Below are 12230 nucleotides of genomic sequence, written 5' to 3' on the forward strand. Positions count from 1 at the left end.
AGCTCATACTGTCTATGCTACACCTAGACTATCTTCCTTTATCCATGCACAGTCATAAAGAGATTGTGATACAGAGATCACAAGCTCTTGTGGGCCAAGAGCTTGGCCCCACAATATTTGACCTCAAATTTCTAGATTATGGAAATTTAGATTAACTGATGTTTTCCTATTGCTGAAGTGTGATGGAACAACTGTCTAAAAATCATTTCTATCTAACCTGATACCTGCAAAAGCACTAAAGAATCTGTCGTGCATGAAGGCTGGACGTGGACACAAGTGCAGAACACAGGCAAAAAGTTCAGTATGTTTATTGCAGGTTTTGGCAGATGTAGCCCATCTTTTGTGAGTGAAGCTGCAGAGTTTAATATGGTGGGATTGGTGAGTAGTATCTGGTATGCAGCTTAAACTTTCTAGAATCTCTCTCTCCAGTAATTCTCTGTCTAGCTGCAGCTCTCCTATTCAGCAGTGGACATCTGCACACAGAAAAACTGGTCAAAGCCAAATCAACAATTTCTTTGGTTACTCGCCCACAGGAGGCACAATTATCTAGCGTCAAATGAGGGGATGCCTCCATCTTAACTAGCCCAACTGCAGCCTAGATGTGTAATCAGTGATGCTGCTCGTGTGTGACGTAGTGAGGGTGGAGACCAGGGCAAAACTACTCTGAAACACAAAAGGACAGGAGCAGTGTCACGGGGAGGCATGTGACTTCTAAGCACATTGCAGTGGCTTTAATCTAATTTGTGTATATTGTTGCCACAATACTTTTAAAATCATGAAGAGAGCTGCCTAATGTTTTAAGATTTGCGTTTAATCTTTTTCTTACCTCTCCTCCAGACTGCACCTGGCCTCCATCTGGCAACACCCAGGAACTGCCAAAACCAGTCTGGGTCTTTTTGGCCTCCTTTTATGGTCAAGTTCCTAGGAGGGACATAAATAATCTATTCATTTTAAACATGTACACAATTGGGCATTTTCAATATTTGATAGTAAAGGAGTGGGGGGAGCTACTGGCTATTTAGTAAGCAGTTGCAACTGCTTTCAAGGACTACTGTGTGCTAGGTCATGATGGAGACTAGTTATAGTGGCTTATTTTCAGGGGCCCTAGTTACAGGGGGTGTAGTCCAGTGCAGAGCTGTTTCTATTTGGTTTAGGATTATCTTTAAGACTTGTGATGTGTTATTTTGGCATTGTTTCCTTAAATTATTCTTGAATGAAGACATTGATTTGATGCATGTAAGAAAAAAAAGATTCATTTGTCTTTATTGTTTCCTCCTATCTCCCTACCCTGTGTTCTCAATGAAAAAATTAAAAATAAAATAAAATAAAAAGGAGGAAAGAGATAGGAGAGAAAAGCCCAACAATTCCCCCTGAGCAAGCACTAGGTGACAGTGGGGAGGAAAACCTCCCTTTAAATAGGACGAAACCTCTGACAGAACCAGGCACATGAAGGGACAATTAACTGCCGTGACTGGTTGGGGTGTGAGGGTGCAAAATGATGAAGAGGGAGGGGAGACCAATAGAGAGATGATTGAAGAGGAAGGAGAGAGAAAAGGTGGAGGAAGACGAGACTACGCCTCTTCATGATCAAGTGAGAAAGCAGGAGAGTCGTTCCTTTTGAAAAAGCAGAAGCATTTTTTCTTCTTTTTCAATCACTGTTCCTGGAGCTCTGAGGTTTTTTATGTCATCGATTGCTTCTGAGTTTGCCCTCTCAACTTTCTTGCATCTTTTCTACAGTTCTTCTAATTTTGCTTGTTTTTCTTCAAGCTTTTCTTTCAGTTCTTTTTTATTTTGCCTCCTGTACTAGCTTTGCCTCGTGTCTGTATTCCTCCGTTGTACTTGGTTGTACATGTCTTCTAACTCCTGATTTCTCCAGTGCATTTTTTGAAGCGTACACTGTAGGTCTTTATGTGTTTTCTCTTGTTCTTCTTGTTCTCAGGTCTATAATCTGCTGCCGTACTTATCCAAATATTATTCCCCAGCCTTCATTTATAATCTGAATGTTGGGCTGTTATTGCGTATTGTTAATTTGTTGGTCTTGTCAGTTCATGAGGAATTCATTGTGCGTTTCTTCCAAGTGTTTATTTTGGGGCTCCATTTGTCTGCACTTCTCCTCTAGTTTAATTTTCTCTGCTTGCATTTGTTGAACCCTGTTCTCTAGATTGTGGTTTTCTTTCCTACTTTCAGCCCTTCAGATGGATAATACGTCTTCTGGGGAATTTAACTGGTCACCTCAGAGAGGAGAGTCAGGGGAAACTTTTTTTTGTGGTGTTTTCTCTGAGACATGTTGGAGTCTTGATACAGTGACTGTAGAAGATCCAATTATGGATGGATGGATAGATAGGTTGCAAAGATGACCCCCTCTCCTGCCCCGCTCACACTCTGTCTCTCTCTCACACACATAACATCTTCCTGCCCTATTTAGCAATTTAACAAGTTAAACTGGACATCTTCAACTTTCCGCACTTCTTCCTGGCTGAAGAATTACAAAATATTAATATTTTTTTTAGTTGAATAAATATCTACTATGTTACCAAAATTATTTATTATTAACCGAAAACGACTAGTGTTGTGGTAACTTTTCAAATCATTCCTTTAAGAAATGATGCAATAAACCACAATGAAAACGTAAGCGTAAGCGTAAACGTAAGTTGTCTTATTACAAGGATGCTAAAGAGGGTGGTGTCAAAATATTGTGGCACTGCTTATATGTAATTTCTGTGTATTTTACACTCTAACTCATTTTAACCCCGTCCCATAACCTTCTACGTAACCTGATATGCACCTCTCAAGAAATGTAACTACATGTCAGATTGATGCATACCACAACGACTTGAATGACATGGTTAGGACGTAGCTTTCCAGCAGAAGTCTAAATCAAGCTTTACAAGCCAAGACTGGAGCCTAGCGCAAGCTTATTATACAAACTAGCCCCACTCTGACACCAGCCCATTGGTAATTTTTATTACACTGTATTGCCCAATCAAGTCTCTTAACACAACCCTCCCTTACCTCGCTTGTGCACCCTGTAGAATTTGTCTTAGAAATAAGTTATTAACTTAACTTTATATAAGACATACGTCCTAACCATGTCATTCAAGTCGTTGTGGTATGCATCAATCTGACATGTAGTTACATTTCTTGAGAGGTGCATATCAGGTTACGTAGAAGGTTATGGCACGGGGTTAAAATGAGTTAGAGTGTAAAATACACAGAAATTACATATAAGCAGTGCCACAATATTTTGACACCACCCTCTTTAGCATCCTTGTAATAAGACAACTTACATCCCTTCAAGGAATAAAACAACCCTGAGTTCCCTGATTGACAAAAGTACCAACACAATTTTTTTTCATGCTGGATTTGTTTAGACTCACAAAAATAATGGATTTGCAGATTTCATAGGTAAGTTTGTTGTGTATCTGTCAATCTTATTAATCTCTGGCTCTTTTTCACAACATGACTTTTGTCCCGTCTTCCTCCCCTCAACCCTAACCTGTCACCGCAGAAGGCTGCCCCTCCCTGAGGCGGGTTCTGCCAGAGGTTTCTTCCCACTGTCACCAAGTGCTTTCTCATTGGGGACCATCTGATTGTTTAGTTTGTGTGTGTGTGTGTGTGTATTATTGCAGTGTTTTTACTTTGGGGTGACTGTTATTGTGATTTGGTGCTATTTAAATGAAAGTGAATCAAATCAAATTTAATTGAAATTGTTCTATATTTCACATATTGTGGAAATGCAAGCACCAGAATTTCTGCAAGTCCATCGCTAAAAACAGTAATGCATTACACAATGACTGTATAAAATAATCAAAATACTTTATTAATCCATGATAATAAAGTAATGTGGTCACAGCTGGTCACAGACAGTAATAACTGTAACTGACTAAATTTAATTAAATATTACTAAGTTACAAAATCTAATAAAATACTTCTAATATACGTAAATAGGTTAATTATAATTATACCCCAGCACAAATTATATATATGGTTGAAATTGAGATGCCCCTCTTTTCAAACTATAAAACTTTCTTTTCGCTGTAGAGCGTGTGTATAAGGGTACACAACTATAGAAGTATGTACTTGTGCATTAGATAAAGATGACCAATGACTGATTTAACAGTCAATGGTCTCATCGCTAATTAGCCAATCTCAGTGTGACCTGGAAGTGTGCGTGGTGAAGCGGGCGGTGCCGTCTTTCTACATCCGGTATGCTCGAACCTCTCACGAGCAGCGAAGGCAGACGAAGAATGGAGAGAGCCGCTCGGCTGTTCTAGCTTGAGACAACAGCAACAACGGGCAGCACAGAAAACCTCCCCATCACAGGCGGCGTTTTTGTCTGCGTTTTTCGTTGCGAAAAACGACAAGCTGTGCCCCGACTGTCTGGATTTCCCACAGCGAAGGTGAGCCTGAGGGGTTTGCTAGCCAAGCAGCATTTAGTTGGAGGCTTTTGGTTCTTGGCTAATGTTTTCGCTGCTAACGGAGCTAATTTCCTTGTTGCACTCGGTCCAGCTGTCACCTAGCCATCAGTAGGTGCTAGTTAAGGCGTTGACACCAGGCAGAGAGAGGGGCTGCTACATTTGCTGCCCTTTAAAACTACTCGGTTTTCATAATTAACATGAAAATGTCCAATCTGTGATTTTTCTCACACTATATTTTGAGCCAGTCCAACCATTGTGGCTAAGTAATGTTTGCTAACGTTAGCTTTATGGCTGGTCAGTCTGGTTTGACGGTGGCGTGAAGGTAATTTTATTGAGCTGATGGTTCGTTTACCTACTGCTCGACGTGACCGACACTAATGATACGGCTGGCTTTGAAGCGCTGACGTGCAGCTGCCACCTCTCTTCCTTGTTTTGATTTAACCTTAGGCCTGCTGGTAAAGGATCGATCAGCCTCAGCTGCCTCTAACCAGCACTTCCTCACATAGAAAACCTAGTGCCTTGACTGCTTACTACAAGGTGAGGGATGCTCACAATAGGAAAGGTTGAACCCAGGCCCCCCTGTCAGCCTGCTCGTCGTCGGCACAGTTGTAAATGTTGGACTGGATCTGGTCTGGTCGTCCCAGATGCGAACGCTCGGGTTTAAAGTCAGTTTAAATTTTACTTCTGTGTGTACCTCCAGTGTACATTTTCTTTGCTACTAGTCATATTTTAATACACGTGGACCGTCTTAAAGTGTCTTGCTACTGAATCAATATGGGATGACTTGTGATCGGTATTTTGCAATAAAATAACGGCGTGTCATGCTCCGTAAAGCAGCTCTGAAGGTCACATTTTATTGATATATTAGTAGTTGAACAATTGTCTAGTATAAGTCATCGTGAGAACATGATAAATGATGTGAAATAGTTTGTGTAGAGCTCAGGCTCACTGTTTGCACAGCTTAGGAAGGTCCACGTTTAAGCAAAGTGCAAATAGATTAGGGTTTTTTAAAAACTTGTTTTTGCATCTGGAACATGTTTGTTCAAACTGGTGAATTTACAATTGTATGATACACTCTTGATGATCTTGCAGTATTTGCACAATCATTAGTTCAAACCTAAGGAAAAAATATCACATTGCCATGCTTACAATTTATTTTTATGTGTTTATTTATTGTTGTTATTACTGTGTGAATTCTCAGAGGAGCAAGAGCATGGACTATAAAAATTCAATTCAGTTCTAGTTCATTAGAGCTGCTGCCTTTAAGGAGAGAGGCAGCAGCCTTTAGCTGGCACGGCCACAGTAGGAGTCTGCACTGTTGGCAGGCCCCCCTCTCAAGCTGATCTTTCTACTGAAGGTTAATTACTGCACTGAGAGCCTTTATGTTTCCATAAAAAATGGTAAAAAAAAAAAAGTCAACAGATTAGTAATTTTTAATAGATGCTAATCAGCTTGAAGCATCTTTTGGTTTCTCGTAGTATTTTGACAGGCACATTTGTGCACTGTAATCAAGGTTTTTCAAATATATTTTCAGTGCCTCCTGACTTTGATACTGAAGGAAAAGTACTCTTGAATAGTTCTGAGTGTTAAAGCTGCCTATTAACCAATTGCATCAAGTTTCCTAAACCTTTGATTGCCAGTAAATGGTAATCCAATAAAATCTTGTGCCTCTTATTTGACTGCAGACAAATTAGTTTTTGATTCTCTCCACATTTCTATATTTCAGCGGCTTTGAAAACATGCCGTCATAATACATTACTTAGATATTTCTGCAAATGCCACATTCCTCCTTCATCATTTCTGGATTAGAACTAGAAAATAAAATGCCTCGATGCACATTTTCAGCTGAGAGAATATCAGTGATGTGACAGATATGTGAGATCAGCAACAACAACTCAACTCTGAAAGCATCTCCAGTAATATGACACATTTCCTCTTCATGCACAGTGAGCGTCATTCAGAGTTGTAAAGATTTAGGATATCCCCATTATGGAGACAGTCTGCTTTACCTGAACAGAGTAGCATTTAAGTATTCAAAATATGCAAAGGTTTAAGTGCATTAAATGGATCGTTTGTAAGTCTCGCATCCTGAGATTTAGTTTAGTGGTTACAAAGTGACTGCAGTTATTTATTTTCAGCTAAAAAGGAAGTGGCAATCTAATTTGTACATTGGTGTATAAGAATCCAAAATATTTATGAGGTTTTTAAATTTTCTTATTGAACCCAATAATTCGAGCAGAATGATTACAATAGTGACAGCTTTAATGCAGTCTAATGAAATGCCATTGTGCAAATGAGCACATCATAAAACATAGGCTGTGCCATGACAAAGTCAATACCCTCATAAGGAGGGAGGCTGCATTTACTGCTAATCTGTTCTAGTGCAGGATAAAACTAAATATAGCATCTGCTGGAGTTTGGCCATCTGGTCAAAAAATAGTACTGATTGATGATCAATCAAAATCATAATTTTCTCAATATATGTAGTTGAACTCAGGTGATCATATGATTAGCATCAAGTGTTCTCTCAGATGTTCAGACTACATCTTGCGCTTCTTTTGACATGTTACATTAGACCTTTCGCCACTATTCTGTTTACGAAAGAAGTTGTACATTAGGTCCAGAGGGACATTGAGTCCACTGTTAATGTGTTTCTCCAAGCTTATCAAGAGCAATTCAGCGGTCTAAATACAAAACATATTAGCCAGTCAGGGTGTTGGGATGATCCATCTACCCAAGCAGCAAGACAGGCCACTACATGACTGTTTCAGCTGTGTGGTGTCAGGTATAGCTCTCTATTCATTGTGGTAGTAAATATTTAGTATAGTGTGCTGTTTTTCCTTTTTCTTGGCTTACTCTTGCCATAATGTGAATTAGTGTGACATTGCCCCAGTGCGTCATGCTATCTACAGAGATGTTGCAAGTGTATGGGTTTATGTTTTTATTAAGGATTTTACTTATGATTATATACATGTGAACGCCCCATCTCAATAACTATGGAAATTAAGGCTCATTTCATTAGGTAGGTGGTTCAAAGTAACCACCTGATTTGTTTCAAGATGGATGCTGAGTTCCTAAATTTCCTAAATGTATTTTTAGCATCCAATAACTGAGAACAAAATATTTGGGGTAATTGATTACTTATTTTGCATTCATTTATGATAAGGAGCTGTTTTTGTTTTACTCTTTTGTGCTACAAATCAATTGCACCCCCCTTCCTTTTTTCAGTGGTTTGCTGACTAAAAGCTCATGCTCCCTAATTTAGCTCCAGCTGAAATTACTGAAAGAGAGCCGCCTGTTAACCAGCTCCAGCTACAGGAAGAAAACCTTACAGGGTTTTTAGAGCTAAACCTGTGTGTTGAAGGCTGCCGCCTACCTTGGTCTCAGGATCAGTCAGGGCCTAACAACCTGGCAGGTGACTGTACTATGATGCAACATTAGTGGCTTAGTGATACAGCTTTTGGGTTTACCCTGGTTTTTCACTGTTCGCCTCCTAACCTGATCTTTTACTTGAGATAAGAGATTAACAGCTAAGAAGTCTTAGTTCTCCAGAACATGGTGTCACCACAAATTGATGATATCACAGACCACCTCCTTGCGCAGATAGAAAGGTTTTTGATAAGTCTTTGTCTTCAGTAGCGCTTCAGTAAGAAATATAGATTCTTAGGAGTGACCTGCTTTTTTTCTTTTAGGCCTAAAACATTTAAATAATTTTGTACTGTATGCCTTAAATTAATGACCCTAATGCCGGACACCGATCTGTACTTATTAACCTTATATTAAATTCTCATGTAGACTAAGCCCACATTTGAATTAGAGCTATTCTTGAATTGCTCTTAGACTGTTAAACACCATGAAGGAAGGCTGCAGCTGAAAGAGTGAGGCTAAAGATTAATTGAATGGAATAACAATTGTAATCTGACTGCTTCTTCTATAATAATTAAAGAGATTTAATGTTAAGTGTGTTAACTTACAGTCTTCATTTCTGCCAGGTTTCCTTCCTGGTTTCAGATAGTCTAAATTTATTGATGTCGTAGATGTTTTCAATTCAGAGCAAAGCTTAACGCCCCCATGTTCATACATTGCCTTTAATGTTAAACTACTCCTTTCATGCGCACTTGGTCCCCTGCTTTGGGGCAATAGTTGTTTTGTTTTCAAATGGTTCTCTGCCCAGAACCATGTGTTTAAGTTCTTAATTATTATTGTTTTAATTATAGAATTTTATTTTCCTGTGTAAAGTTATTTGCTTCTTTTCATTAGAATTATCAATGTTTCTGATTGGTCATACTCAGCAATACCACTTTAAAAGAATGTGTTTCATATAGACTTGGAACCTCTGTGTTTACTTATCCAGTTTTGCGTTTGTGTGATCACAAGGCCTGATTGTTGATGTTGGGGTAAAGCTACGTAGAGTGAATGATTTTTGGCAACTTTATACAGATTTGCTTGCTAGCTACCTTAGGGCAAGACCCTATGTTCTACACCTTGGACAAGTTGCCAGTATTTATTATTTGAATGATATCTTACATTTAAAAAATCTATTGCAACAAGACACATTTATGCTAAAATAGAGAAGCAAAATGCTGATGTGAAAGTCATGACAGGGAAGCTTTTATACACCTGGGTTTTGTTCTACTCTCTTCAGCTTAAGAGATTTTTTTAAAAGCAACGTATGTTTATTATGGATGTAATATATACATCCATAATATTACATGTACACTGTAGTTCAGTAGTTCTCTCATCTTGCCAGAAATGTTGCGTTTGGGAAACAAGAATCAGTTCTCATTAAGAGTGTTTCAGATTTGACTGGTGTCTGTTAGTCACCTAGGTCTGAAAATATCTGTTCATTTTATTGATCTCTGCCAAGAACCATGAGGTACGAGACAGTAACTATTGTAGACAGGAGATTTATTTTTCATTCATTCATTTATGTATTTATTTAGAAGAATACACTTGAAGAAGCACCAGCAACCTATACTTTTTTTGTTTATTTTCAATACATGACATCTTTGACTGCTACAGTTCAATCAGTAATCTGGAATTTGATATTATAAACTCCTTTCCTTTCATCTATTTCTAAGAAGTACATTTACTTTTATAGGATGCCAGAAGGTGTGTATCCTCAAACATAGCTTCATTTATCAGTAGACACTGTGCCTCCAGCGGGATAAAGGTAGGGGATTCCCATCCTTACATCACAACTAAAGACTCTGTTTATTCAGACCGCAGGTCTTCACAGTGGTTGATTCTCCACAGTATCCCACAATCCAGTAGATTCCTTGACTTTGTTCTCCTCTTTATTAATTAGGGATTGACTAAAATTCATCTACACAGATTGAATGTGTCCAGTGTAATAAATACCAATATCGCTTAAAAATATTTATTTTGTCGGTCCTTTTAGACCCACAAGAAATACCTTTGTACTAATGTGTCCTATTCCTCTTCGGCTATTTTTTCCTTTAAAACACATCAACATGCAGTACAGTTAATAAACCAAACTAAATGCTAATTATTACAGTATTTAGTGCTGTGCATCTTTGCTGTTAAAGATTGAAAGTCTTTTTTGCAGCGTGAATTATTTTGTGCCTTTGATGTTTCTACATGGTAATCCTCAGGTTAGGCATGCCAGGGCATGTTTATAGCATAGATGATCTATGGTAGTCTAGTGCACCTGGCTAAAATAAATTATACATTTATGTTTTATCTCCAAAAACATGAAACAAAAGGAAAGGAAAAAAAAACTAACAAACTTACTCAGTTAGGATCAAGTTATGTTCAAGTTTTATACAGAGTGCTGTCCTCTAGACTGACAGACTGATGAGATCAGCTCAAGTTGGTTTCATCAGTGTAACGTGTATTATTCACATAGCCACCCATGTCTTTTAAAAAATTGAATTCAAATGTTGTTATGTGGTTAAATTTTGTAGATGTTATATTTTCTGGAAATTTAGTTTTGAAAACCTTCATATAAACTGATTAAAAACAAGCAAAAATATGGCTCTCTTACTTGGACAGCATGCTATACTTGAATACAGTTTAGCTTACTGTAATTAAAGCTCGGTATAAAAGGTTTGAATGGTCAAAGCTCAGTTTAGCTCAGGCCAAGTATAGTTTTGTATTTATCTGTGATTTTACGTAAAGTAGTAAAGTGCAGTTGTTTTCGTGTGAACACACACTCTGTATATAAAAGATGGACCTACCCTCATCAACTGTTGTGAAATGCTGCCTTAAATACTTTGGATTTAGTTAACATTTTGTAATACTATTGTTCATGGAGCCAGAAGTGGCCATATGTGGATGCAAAATGGATTGACTGACACCAGCAAATTAGTGATAATTATAGACAGAAATTAAATACTACAGTTTAGTTCAACTAAACTGGAGTTACAAACATTTTGTGCAGTTAACAATAAAAGAAAATGTATTATCTGTTAGATCAGGGCTGTGGAACTCCAGGTCTCAAGGGCCGGTGTCCTGCAGGTTTTAGATCTCACCCTGGGTCAACACACCTGAATCAAATGATTAGTTTATTACCAGGCCTCTGGAGAACTTCAAGACATGTTGAGGAGATAATTTAGCCATTTAAATCAGCTGGACACGTCTAAAACCTGCAGGACACCGGCCCTCGAGGCCTGGAGTTTGACACCTGTGTGTTAGATCATTTCATTACAAACACTGTAAAAGTGAGCAACATAACAGATGCAGTTGAGAGGTACAGCTAAGTAGCTCGAATTAGCTTAGCTGGTGTAAACCCTGGTGCATGCTGGGTTAGTGAGGCCTAAAAATGTTTATTTGCACAATGGAAACTGCTCACCATTGGGCCTTGCTGCAAGCTTGTTTTATAGCTATGTTGCGCTGTTCCTGGTTTTATGTAATAGTAACACTGCACAGTTGCCCTTGAGAGCAAACTAGCTGTCTTTGATGCTGAGATCTGTGCAGGCAATACTGAGCGTGAGTCATCCAGAAGCCCACACACAAATACTTTCAGCAGCAGTTTTTCCATGCTCAGGAATTACAGCATTGTCATGAAAACAGTAGTAGCTGATGTTTTTCCTGAAAACATGAAAAGTTGTTTTCAGTATCGAAGAGGTATTTTGAGTAAATAATTAGCAGAATAGTCAATCGGCCTAATTAACAGGCAACGTTTTGTCGTGCTTCAGCAGTGTTATAATTTGTTGAGAATGGTTAACAGGATTTCCCCAAGAGGCCTGCAGTTGATAAAAAGCATATGCCATAAGTAATTGTTCAAATGCATATTAACTGCCTTTTTCTGAATTCTCATAATTTAATGTAATCATGTAAGGAAAGAAGTTAACACCAAAAAGGATTCTACTGAGTGCTCAAAACAATCGGATCAGTGTCCATCAAATTGAGCTTTGGTGCCCTTGCAAGCCAACATGGCTTTATATAATTGTTTACATAATATTCTCCTCTGACTTTGTCTGGCGGGGTTTAGCTGTGGGTGGTGAGATGCCTTCAGAAACACAAACTATGACTTAAGGTTTTTGTGTTGATGCTCAAACTAGCTGCTGTGTTTTCTATGACCACTGTGACCTGATTACTATCTCTTCACCCAGCAGCCTGTTAGAGTGAGCCATTTGTCCTTGTTTAGCACTGTGTACTTGTAAACACAGTTTTTTTTCTTTTCTCTTTTTTAACAGCCTGTAGACGACTTTCAAAGATGAGTTAAACCTGGTCTCTTATGGGGAAGTTAGATTATGTGTTGTTGTTGTTGTTGTTGAGGAATCACTATCAGTGAAATTTTATGACCTAACATGTAGTCTGGATTTTTCATTTTGTCATTAAAAAACC

At 38.4% G+C, this 12230-nt stretch overlaps 1 protein-coding gene across 6 annotated transcripts in view; it reads left to right on the forward strand.

Moving 5' to 3' along the window:
• The first annotated feature begins 4223 nt into the window (after window positions 1–4223).
• The window catches only part of csnk1g1 (casein kinase 1, gamma 1), a 36153-nt gene continuing 28146 nt past the window's right edge, over window positions 4224–12230 (forward strand). For all 6 annotated transcript variants that reach the window (XM_006793834.3, XM_006793835.3, XM_006793836.3 and 3 more), the window contains exon 1: window positions 4224–4400. The gene's annotated coding sequence lies outside the window, so the exon portion shown is untranslated. The remainder of the gene's footprint in view (window positions 4401–12230) is intronic.

The sequence above is a fragment of the Neolamprologus brichardi genome, chromosome 1, assembly GCF_056152115.1.
Source record: "Neolamprologus brichardi isolate AB-2024 chromosome 1, ASM5615211v1, whole genome shotgun sequence".
Classification (NCBI taxonomy): domain Eukaryota; kingdom Metazoa; phylum Chordata; class Actinopteri; order Cichliformes; family Cichlidae; genus Neolamprologus; species Neolamprologus brichardi.